Raw genomic sequence first — 12379 nt, 5'->3', positions numbered from 1 at the left:
TGTTGACCGGTCACACCGGCCTTCAGCCCAATATCCTGATCAGGTAAACGGAGTTATCCGCAGTCAAAATCAGTGTGCAAAGAACGGATTAACAATCGGTATGAAACACGTCAGACAGCATTTGACGCAATGCTTAAATTTTATTATTTCCTATGTTGAGTATCACTGAAGAGACATTATTTGTCGAAATGCGAATCTGGTGCATCAGAATTGATACCGTATAAGTTTTACATTATGACCCCTGGGTCGTGGCCTCTGCTGGTGGACTGTTAGTCCCCGAGGGTCTCTACAGCCCAGTACCTAAGTACTTCGTTACTACCTTGAAAATACGGATGTATATTTAATTGCTGTTATAAAATTTAGAAATTCATTTCAAAATTAAGGATTATCTCCCTTATACATAGCTCTTATCCTTGGACGAATTTGGCTCCACTTTTTGGTACGCTGTTTTTGGCTTTATTTGGCTCTAAAACTTCATAGTTATTTCGGATTTCAAACATTTCCGTTGAGCATCACTGAGGAGACATTATTTGTCGAAATGCACATCTGGTGCATCAAAATTGGTACCGTATAAATTTTACATGATAATGTTTTTTTCAGTTGCAGGATATGGTAGGAAATAAAGCAGTTGTTCAAGTAACGTCTTCGATTTTAGAAGGTTGTCCTAAAGAGAATGAGGCGAGTCATAATGTAAAAAATGAAACACAATTAACCTTATATACTATATATTGTTTTATCATCTTTGTCTTATATACATATGTTGTTATCTCTCAACTGATTCGATATGCAAGAGGTTGATCTGCGTATGGTCTGCTTTTGATTCGAGGCAAGCTACTGATAAACAAGTTGATAGTACAGGGGTTTCAACAGTCTCGATTGAAGTTAGCATTTTGCAAATTATCTGGTCGTTAAACCGAGTAGTTCGTAAATACAACCTATCATTGGGTCAAATGTTGTCTGACGTGTTTTATACCGTTTGTTAAGCTGTTCTTGGCACACTGATTTTGACTGCGGATAACGCCATTTAGCTGATCAGGATATAGAGCTCAAGGCGGGTGTGACCGGTCGACAGGGGATGATTAATCCTCATAGATATATGAACCCACCTCTGGTGTGTCCAGGGGTCGATGTTTGCTCAACTATTTATTTTGTATTGCTTGTAGGAGTTACCGGTATGCGATTAATCACTGTTTGTTATCTTCACCTTTCATCTGCGCATCAATGACTTCAGTTATATCGCAGTATATAGGGTATCTTTTTACTCCCGTGATAGATTTCTACTCGGACTTATGCCTTCAATTTATAACTAGCGATCTATAACTTACGGCTACGCCATGCTTGATAAAACAGTTAAGAAAAATAAAACTTTTGGCTTTTTGTAAAACACTGTCCTGGATGGTTAACTAGTTTCGACTGGTGCATATAGCTTAGATTTTATTATTTCCTATGTTATAATCATACTGATTGTTAGGCCTTTCTTAGAACACTGCTCCCACCCGCAGTTGTGTTAAGTAGGGCCATAGAAATATATCAGGAAAAAAGCATTAATAAACAGATCAATTTGTGACAAATTCTGTAAACACAGCCCTTTTATACAAAAACAATATGTATATATCATTAAGTGCATATTGACCTCTTACACATTTTTCACCAGATCGACAGCCTCAACATCAACTCTCTATCACGTGATCAAATATCAAGATAAAAACGTATCATGTATGTATAAATCGTAGAATTGGCACGATATCCAGATATCAATGCAAGTTGAAGTTAAAATAACTTCAAAGCATATTAATTTCTTAATTTGAAAAGTGCTGAGAGCAAGTTTATTGTGACTTGCAACATGTCTAATTTTTGCATTGAATATGCAAGATGCAGCGATTTTTGCACATACAAAGTTGAATCTAGCCTGAAAAACATATTTTCTGTTGAAGCCAGAACTTGCTCCCCTAACTTTCCTTTGGCACTGAAGTTCACATGTCACATAAATGAAACATCTTTCACTTAAAAACCTCGGGGTGTCGTGCCAATGATGATTTTTTTATGTACGGAAACCCTGTTTATGCAAATGAGTCCATTGTGAACGTAACTATACATGTAGATTAGGGGCGATATCAATATCACAATATAATATGGATATTACTTTGGCATGTATGCTAGATAAAGAAGAAATTGAAACTTTTTCAATATCAAAGAGAATTAATATAACCCATTTGACAGAAACTTTTACGCGATTGCAGTTTACCGTTTGACAGCGGTGGTAAATAACGAAACAATATTTTGACATTTCCAACCACAAAAGGACTGTAGATATGTACGTCATGACCTTCGTCATGACGTAATTTTCATTGTGACGTCGTGCAATGTGCCAGTGTGGTAAAGTATATTTATGTACAGCACTGGTATTAAAGATTTTATGGGGAAAGCCTTAACTCAACCGCGCACCTCTGGTTTGTCCGGGGTTCGCGTTAGCCCAACTATCTACTTTGTATTGCTGATAGGAGTTATAAGATTGATCGCTGTTCGTTATCTTCACCTTTCATATATATATATATATATATATATATATATATATATATATATATATATATGTGTGTGTGTGTGTGTGTGTGTGCGTGTGTGTGTGCGTGGGTGGTAAAATTGCCCAAAATGTCCATGGTATAGGTAATAAGGAGAAAAAATATATCGAAAGATGGCTAAGTACACATGATCCACATTTATATATATAAAGCACTAAATAATCACAACTAGGTACTGAAAATTTTCGCCCCAGCCCGGGGTCCAACCAGCGACGTAAGGTTGGGTGTTATAATTGTTTGTTTGTGCTTTATATATATATATATATATATATATATATATATATATATATACTCCTTGAATATGTTTTATCAAATCGTATGCTAGCTGTTTTAATGTTTTTCGCAGTTTCAATCTGAAAAGCAACACTGTAAAAGGCAAAGTGATGATGAGGTTAACATTTTTTATTCCTGCCATTTAAAGTTGTAAAATTTATCATTTTAATCTCTTCGACAGATACATAAAATATATACTAATTACTTCTGAAAAGCAGGTTGATTGGAGGGGTGCTTGTTTTACAAAAATCGTAAATCCTAGAGTTAAAGGTCATATAAAACGATATCCTGAAAAAATGAGTTATGTATGGAAATTCATTAATCAAGGTTTATTAAACAATAATTCATTTTTATTTTTTTATACAATTCATTATAACGTCATACATGTAACACCTGATCGAATGTACTCGATAACGAAAATTATTTTTGATGATCGCGGCTGATCTCCCTTGCTGATGACGTAAAAAGACCTACTGTGATGTAAACAACTAGGCTTATAACATAATATAACTAAATATTAACTGCATGGCTTTGAGATAAGCCACAGTGTGTTACATTTAATTGTAGTACATGTGTTAGGTCGTAGAAGAGGGTGCATATGTACCTCTTCCTAAGGGATACCAGATTTAGAAGGAAAAAGTATAGGGGTATACAAAATCTCCGACGCGATGGAGTTGTTGCCATGAACACTGCACTTCAGTACATTCGTCGGTACTAGACAAACAATGTACACACAAATAGATCAATTTAAAATCAGACGCTGTGCCAATCATTTTTTTAATTTTCCAAAGACTAAGTTAAATCAAAGTCAACCGCTTAGTCAACGCGAAGACACTGGTTCAGTATGTATTAAATACTAAATTACACAAAGCTTAAGGTTGGTTATCATTCTAATGGTAATAATCACAAAAACACATTCCATCAATGAACATGAACTTTGAATAAATCTACTCAAAATTATATTCTATTTTCATATTTCGTTTATGATTACAAACTCTATCAGTCAACGATATTCATATAGTTTCATGTTTATTAGGCCTATATACGTGTAATATAGCTAGACCTACACTTATCCCAAAAGTGTTTAATTTTCATTTTCTTATTATTAATTGTAACATTCAGTTGAATTAAAATTGTTAATAAATCTTTCATTCTGAAATTCAAAGAAGAAAATCATATAGTATTATTCAGGAATTATATAATTTATATTCCATATACTATATCACTACAGATAATTAAACATGCTTATCAAAAAAAAAATGAAATAATTTTTTTTCATTCAAATAATATTTGAACAGCGGGGATGTAAAGTGGGAAAGTAAATACCTGCTATAGAATATTAAACGCACTGAACAACTTTTACATATGTATATATGATTTACGATTGAAAAATACAGAAGCGCCCCCCCCCCCCCCCCTGCCCAGTATAACAGATAACATCCATGATGCATTTGCCACAGCTAGGGTACTCTACACCTACAAGAACATTTTAGCGCTATTTCAATATGGTGGTTATTCGTATCCCGTGGAGATCCGAGTTAGAATAGGTCCTCAGTGACAGTATCTTTTGTTTGTCGAAAGCAAAAACCGAGGTCCATGTCCAAGCAGGTGTGGCACGATATATATACCTCCCTGCTCAATGCCCATAAGCGCCGAGCATCTAGGGCTAAATTTCACAGCCCTTAACTGGCAGTGGTGACGCCTCCATTTGAGTGAAATATTCTCGGGAGGGGCGTAAAACAATTTCAATCAATCAATCAATCAATCTTATTAAAAGGAAAATGATGAGATTACCATTACCGATTTTTAAACTATTTTATTACGATAATTCATAAATGAAATGTTCATACGCCTTCTAATCTTTTTAAAATGATAGTTAAACATCGGTATCTTATGGGGCCTGAAATCCACAGGCATCTGAGGTATGGACTGGGAGCCCCTCTCCCCCCTTCTGATTTTTTTTTGCGGCGATAATCTCTCCAAAATATGTGGATTCTCTGTCTAACCCATCCCAATTTCGATTTATGTTTGACTTTCTCACTTTTTGTAAGATTTAGAGATTGGCCGTCTACCGGTTTTATTATTATTGGTAGAAGGCCAGTCTCTAAAGCTTACAAAAAGTGGGAGAGGATTACATAAATCGAAATTTACATGGTATAAACAAGGAATCCATACGGTTTGGAGGAGAAATTATCTCCGAAAAAAAATCAGAAAAGGAGGGGTAGTAATGACCATACTTCAGGTACCTGTACAGTGTCAGTTGACTTCTGAAGTCAATACCATCCTCTGTTGAAGAACTTAATTATTCGCTTCCCGTGCATCATTCCTGACTGGTTTAAACTGATATGGTTGAACCACAAAATCGGGCAGTTCATAAGAAAACAGAAATTAGTTCATATCTATTAAATCCAGTGAGATATTTCGTTGAATAAAACTATTTCCATTGTGGTGTTTACATCGATCGGTCATTGTGGCGTCACGAGCACACGGAATCAAGAACGATAAGTGGGTAACAAATGCATTCTATGTACAAGTTTATAGCTTTATTTCTTATCAATACAAAGACAATTATGTTTTATTAAACGCTATTTTACCTTCATTCATACCCATCTTTATGTTTTTAAAGTAAAATATCAATGTAAGAAATCGTTGCATATGACGTTTAATAGTAAGACATAATTGACTTATGATGTACCACCCTTTGAAGAAGAATTAGGATGCTCAAATCAAATCTTTGTTATTGTGGTTATCTAAATCATTCAACGTGGCTGCAGTTCTAACGTCCGATTTAATAAATCATTTCTTTACCCCCGTGAGAGGTGTCTACTCCGACTTATGACTTCGATTTAAGACATGCTACAACATGCTTGATAGAACGATCGTACTGTTTATCGTACGTTAAAATAGATAAGGCGTTAGCGTTACGCTCTCCTGGATGGTGTACTAGTTTCGACTGGTGCATTAAGTTTATATTTTATTATTTCCTATGTTGAAATGTTTTGTTTTCAGCCGCAGAGTATGGTACTAAACGAATCAGTTGCCCCAGTAACGTCGTCGACTTTAGAAGGTTCTCCTAAAGAGAATGGGGTGAGTCTTTATGTAAAAAACCACAACTTAACCTTCTATGCTAAATATCATTTTATCATCTTTGTCGTGTATAGGAAAGTTCACAAGAAGACCAACAGAATGGTAGTAGAATCAACATTGATGAATAATTCTTATCTCTAGAGTTCATATTAAGCTATATTTAAACCACTGCAGGTCATGCATGATAATCCTTCTTAATCATATTCCAAAACCAAAACAAAAACAACATTACCTTGCATTATCAAGACTTATATAGCGCCCTAATCAATTAAAATATCTAAAGCGCCAGATTGATCACTGTTCGTTATCTTCACCTTTCAGATATTCAGAACAGATATATGCCATTTAAAAAAAATAATGGCATAGATAATGAAAAACGTGTATCTGATGAATATACACATTTAAAGATTATAGCAACATCAGCTTTTTTTTTTCTCAGCCTAAGAATGATTATAAGTTCCACACTAAAAGATGAATAATAGTTGTCATGTTTTCTGATAACATCACTTGATTTCTGGAACTTTAAAAACGTCATCATCAAAATAATGTGTTCAAAATCAGTAACCATCAAACATTTTGTGAAAAATATGGAAAGTAGCATGAAATAGATATGGATGATACTTATATAAAATGTTAATGATGTATAGTCTAATAAACATATTCAACGAAAATATTTTTCTCATTGTTACAATGGAATTAAAACATGATTGTGACGTAAACCTTTTGTTTGAATTGTCCATTCTATAGGTTATTGTTGTACTAACTCCATAAACAGTCCATTAAATTACCTATAAGTGTCTATTCTTTTTTAATGAATGTCCATTCTTTTAAGAATGGACAGTTTTTTTCCCATTCAGAATGGAAAGTTACAACAAACAGAATGGACAGTGCCAGGTAAAGATTGGAATGTACCCAGGGGGAAAACAACAAATACATTAAATGCAACTTTTCATTTACGTGTTTTCAAAACTTGAACTCGAAGGAAACATTGCCAGATTTGATTTTGATTTCACTAGTGGTATTTCCAGTCCCTGATACTTTCACTTGTTTCTCTTCATCTGCATTTTGAGTGTCACTACTTTTAACATTCCCGTGAATACCGTAATCTTGCTGATGTCTCATTTATTTTCGAAATATCTTCTTGTAATGTAAATCCAAATGAATTCTATCAAAATATATTTTTCCTGTTTTGCTGCCAAGTTTCAAACAATGATATAACCCACCTCACCTTTCCTTATGTTTTCTTTGATAATCGTTTCTTTAGTAACTCGTCTAATTCCTCTTGATTTGAACAGCGGTTTAGGAAAGCGCTCAATATTTTCAATATCCTGGCCAGCATTTTAAGTTCCTCATCAGAAATATCCGAAAATAAAACCACCTTCAGGTCGAAGTTTGCCTCATTTTGTGTTTTACTATTTTCCGGTTCTACGTCCAAAATTTCACTTAATGTACCATCAGTATTTTGCGTAACTTCAGTTTCCTTGAATTTTGACTGAGTTAAAAAAAACACTTTCCCCATTATAGGAAGACATGCTTATCTTACATAGGAGAACTTTCAATTGATTCAGAAACATCACATACTTGTATAAATATTTACCAAATCCCACCTGTACGTGTCCATAGACAAAAGTTTTTGTTATGTAGCATAATGTAACACAATATACATTAAACAAAATGCTGATCACCCTTAACTTACCTGTGACTGTCTATTCTGTAAACAATGGACTTACTATTGCATGTATGTTACCTGGAACAATTCATTCTGAATACAAGTTTTCTACATGTTCTTTATTTGATTCCACCAACAAAAAGAAAATCATGTTTTAAGTAGGAGAAAGGCCTCAAACTGTCCATTCTGTGAGAGAAAGAACTAATCTAGAGCATACGGCTCTCGATCAGTTCTTTCTCTCACAGAATGGACAATTTCCGGCCTTTCTTCTTTACATAGCATACCTTTAAGAAATTGTTCTATATATTTAAGTATGACACTAGAATTTGTTTTACGTAAACACACGTATGTATTATCGTTTATCGTGAACCTCATTTGATTGGATTTTTAATTTGAAAATACACTAGTTTATTGTAATCAACATTTATAATTGAAATTCATCTAACCCGTTCATAATCATACTGATGTACTACAGTTAATTTTTCTTTTAAATTGAATATATTTTTTTAAAAATCTACAACCATATCAAGATCTATTAGCATATTTTACTTATGATATGGCGTTTATTCCACACTTATTAAGAAAAAAAGCATGGTAAGATTCACGTTTGTAAATGAAGTACAGTGTATTCCAGTGATATGTTGCCAGTTTTACTGTCAAATTACCTCCCTTGAAAGCTCTGTAGATCCAGGGGGTAAAACAGCATTGCTTACAATTTCTATATGTTCACAAAGAAGAAGGCTATATACCACCGAGATTGTTTTCATTTTTTCACCTTTCATACCATGCTTAATTACTCTTTTTATTTACACAACTAGGATGTTCTTCTAATCCCACCCTTACATTAAAATGACATAATATTTAATTATGAAGTCATGAATATACGCTAAAGATGAGTAGTTTAGTGTAATGTGTTGATTTAAAATAAAATATGAATAACCTTTAGCAAAAAACAAACAATTTTGCATGCAACAACCAGCTTTATATTTTGCATGTTTAATTATCCATTGATATTCTTCTTTCAATATCATTATGGTGTCGGTTGTTGGCCGAAAATAATATGGATTTTAAAAAAGAATGAATGCGGAAATCGGCTGTTTTCGATACGCAAAGTCAATATTTTGCATGTTATAGAACTGAAGCAAACTGTTCCTTCACTTAATATCATAAACATTTATTTACTTTGCGATCTAATATGTATATCCAGTCAAACAATTAATGTTTTCCAAGTTTACCATAAAAATATGCACACAATAAAGGCAGACGATATCTGCCTTTTGAGTCATGGAGGCGGATCAAAACTCCACCGCATGATGAATGGGGATTACTTTACTTTCGTTTTAAAGGTCACGGGAATATAGTTTTCAAAACAAAATTATTTAAAGATTAAATTGAATAAAAATTCAAATCATAGACATGCATAGACCTTTAACAACCCGAATTTATTTTCGTTTTGCACAAATCGGATCAAAATTCGTTCATATTCGTCAAAAATGGGTACTGATACGTTTAGAGTTAGGTAGTTGGGATGTTTGTTGCTTTTTTCGTTAAACTATCTTCAACACAAGTATATCAAATATAAAAAAAAAACGTATTGCTAATAATATTGACGTTGATGCGTTTAAAAAAAAAGCATTTTTCTTACATCAATTTTAACATATATATATATGATACATGTTGAAATTAGATATTACTATATCAATAATAAGACATTATTAACGGCAAACTGACAACTCAACTGTATGACAAACGGGATAATTTCAGCTTCTCCATCGTCAACTTCCCATATTTATGTAGCAATATTCCATTATCACCTGCATATGGTGTTTATGTATCACAACTGATTTGATATGCAACAGCGTGTTCTACATAGAGTCAGTTTTAAATCGAGGTAAACTAATGACAAACAAGTTGATGGTACAGGGGTTTCAACAGTCTCGATTGAAGTCAGCATTTCGCAAATTCTATGGTCGTTATAACGATCTAGTTCGTCAATACAACCTTGTATTGGGTCAAATGCTGTCTGACGTGTTTCATACCGTTCTTGGCACACTGATTTTGACTACGGATAACTCCGTTTACCTGATCAGGATATAGAGCTCACGGCGGATGTGACCTGTCAACAGGGGATGCTTACTCCTCCTAGGCACCTGATACATACACACACACACATATATATATATATATATATATATATATATATATATATATATATACTTAATCTTCCTAGGCACATGATAGCACATCTGGTATGTCCAGGGCCGGTGCTTACCCAACTGTCTCTTTTTTTATTGATTATAGGAGTTATGAAATTGATCACTGTTCGTTATGTTCATATTGCATATATATGTTTATATTTTTTCCTAGAATATCAGGAAAAGAAGGAAAACAAGGCCCAACGAAGATCTGAAAGAACCTAAGGTTATTTAATGACATTGGTTTAGATATTTTGAACTAACGTTTGTTGTACACATTTGATGGTTACTTTAGAGATTATTGAATATAATTGAGTTCAATTCTCGAAATTGGAATTTATCTTTTATAATTATATTATCATGTGATAAATCAATGGTTGCAATTTAAGCATTTTTCTCCTTTTCTTTCTGGTTGCAATTTAAGTATAATATTATTCTTTAGGGATGAGCGTTTAGTGCTTATATGAATTTTGAGATTGATCACTGTTCAGTATCTTCACCTTTCATGTGATAAACATGTAATGGTGTCTGAAATATTCGTCTCAGAAAGATGTAAAACTTAAACGGTACCAATTTGAAAGACATGTATGAAAAGGGCATATAGTGTATATTCAGTTCACTTAATTTAGCTGCGATTATATTGATTACTATATGACGCAGTTGTGTTAAGTAGGGCCATAGAAATATGTCAGGAAAAAAGCGTTAATAAACAGATCAATTTGTGACAAATTCTGTAAACACAACCCTTTTATACAAAAACAATATGTATATATCATTAAGTGCATATTGACCTCTTATACATTTTTCACCAGACCGACAGTCTCTACATCAACTCTGTATCACGTGATCAAACAACAAGATGAAAACGTATCGTGTATGTATAAATCGTTGAATTGGCACAATATCCAGATATCAATGCAAGTTGAAGTTAATATAACTTCAAAACATATTAATTTCTTAATTTGAAAAGTGCTGAGAGCAAGTTTATTGTGACTTGTAACATGTCTAATATGTGTATTGAATATGCAAGATGCAGCGATTTTTGCACATACAAAGTTGAATCTAGCCTGAAAAACATATTTTCTGTTGAAGCCAGAACTTGCTCTCCTAACTTTCCATTGGCACTGAAGTTCACATGTCACATAAATCAAACATCTTTCACTTAAAAACCTCGGGGTGTCGTGACAATAATGAATTTTGTATGTACGGAAACCCTGTTTATGCAAATGAGTCCATTGTGAAAGTAACTATACATGTAGATTAGGGGCGATATCAAGATCACAATATGATATGGATATTACTTTAGCGTGTATGCTATATAAAGAAGAAATCGAAACTTTTTCAATATCAAAGAGAATTAATATAACCCATTTGACAGAAACTTTTACGCGATTGCAGTTTACCGTTTGACAGCGGTGGTAAATAACGAAACAATATTTTGACATTTCCAACCATAAAAGGACTGTAGATATGTATGTCATGACCTTCGTCATGACGTAATTTTCATTGTGACGTCGTGCAATATGCCAGTGCGGTAAAGTATATTTATGTAAAGCACTGGTATTAAAACTTTTATGGAGAAAGCCTTAACTCAACCGCGGAGTGGGTTTTTTCAGTCACAGACTTTGACAAGAAATAGAGCAGTTGTTACAGAAACGTCGTCGAGTTTACAGCGATCTTGAAAGGCGAAGATTGCCAACAGTGATCAATCTCAAAACTCCAATAAGCACTAAACGATAATTCCTGAAGAACAATATTATGTTTAAATTGCAACTAGAAAGGAAAAAGAAAGAGGTTGATTTCAGTATCAAATTTTCATTTTAGTCGCGACGATCATTATTTTTTAAAACTCCAAACTTTCTATGTCAATGACTATTTACCATCTATGTCTTATATAGAAAAGTTCACAAACAAATACACATAATATTAACCCAATGAATAATTTTACTCAGACTGTATATGGTGTAAAAACACCAACGTGCAGACGGAGGAGGCAATGCATAATTGTATTTAGACAATATTGATGAAAATGTGAATACAATTGATTTTTTTATACCAAAAAGATAGTTGACGTTATAGGAAATTAATCTTAGACAACGGTTGACCCATTCGAATTGTTTGATAAATAATTCTTATCTCTAGTGAAAACAAATATACGTCATACATTCATAATGTTTATGTTGTTCTAGAGTAAAGGGAAAAGAAGAAGGAAAACATCTGATGCAAGACATACCGTTGGTGTAAGAGAAGCTAAAACTGCATAGTGACATCATAGTTTAGATATTTTGAACTTAAATTTATTTTGCACACTTGATAATACATGGCTATATGACTGATGCATGTTCTTTTAACCCTTTAAAGGAGTGGGCATTGAATAGCGTGGAATTCAGTCATCCGAAGGCAAGTTATTTTTTTCTTTCATAATGATTGAATGATGTGTTATGTAAATGGTTGCAATTCATGCTTAATAGTATCATTCAGTAATGATGAATTGATGTATATAAAGGATATCTAATAATGTTTGGGAAAGAGACATTTTCAAGAAATATATAAAAAAAAAATATAGTGTACTTATA

Source organism: Ostrea edulis, chromosome 3 (genome assembly GCF_947568905.1).
Source record: "Ostrea edulis chromosome 3, xbOstEdul1.1, whole genome shotgun sequence".
Classification (NCBI taxonomy): domain Eukaryota; kingdom Metazoa; phylum Mollusca; class Bivalvia; order Ostreida; family Ostreidae; genus Ostrea; species Ostrea edulis.
This window is presented reverse-complemented; position numbering follows the sequence as displayed.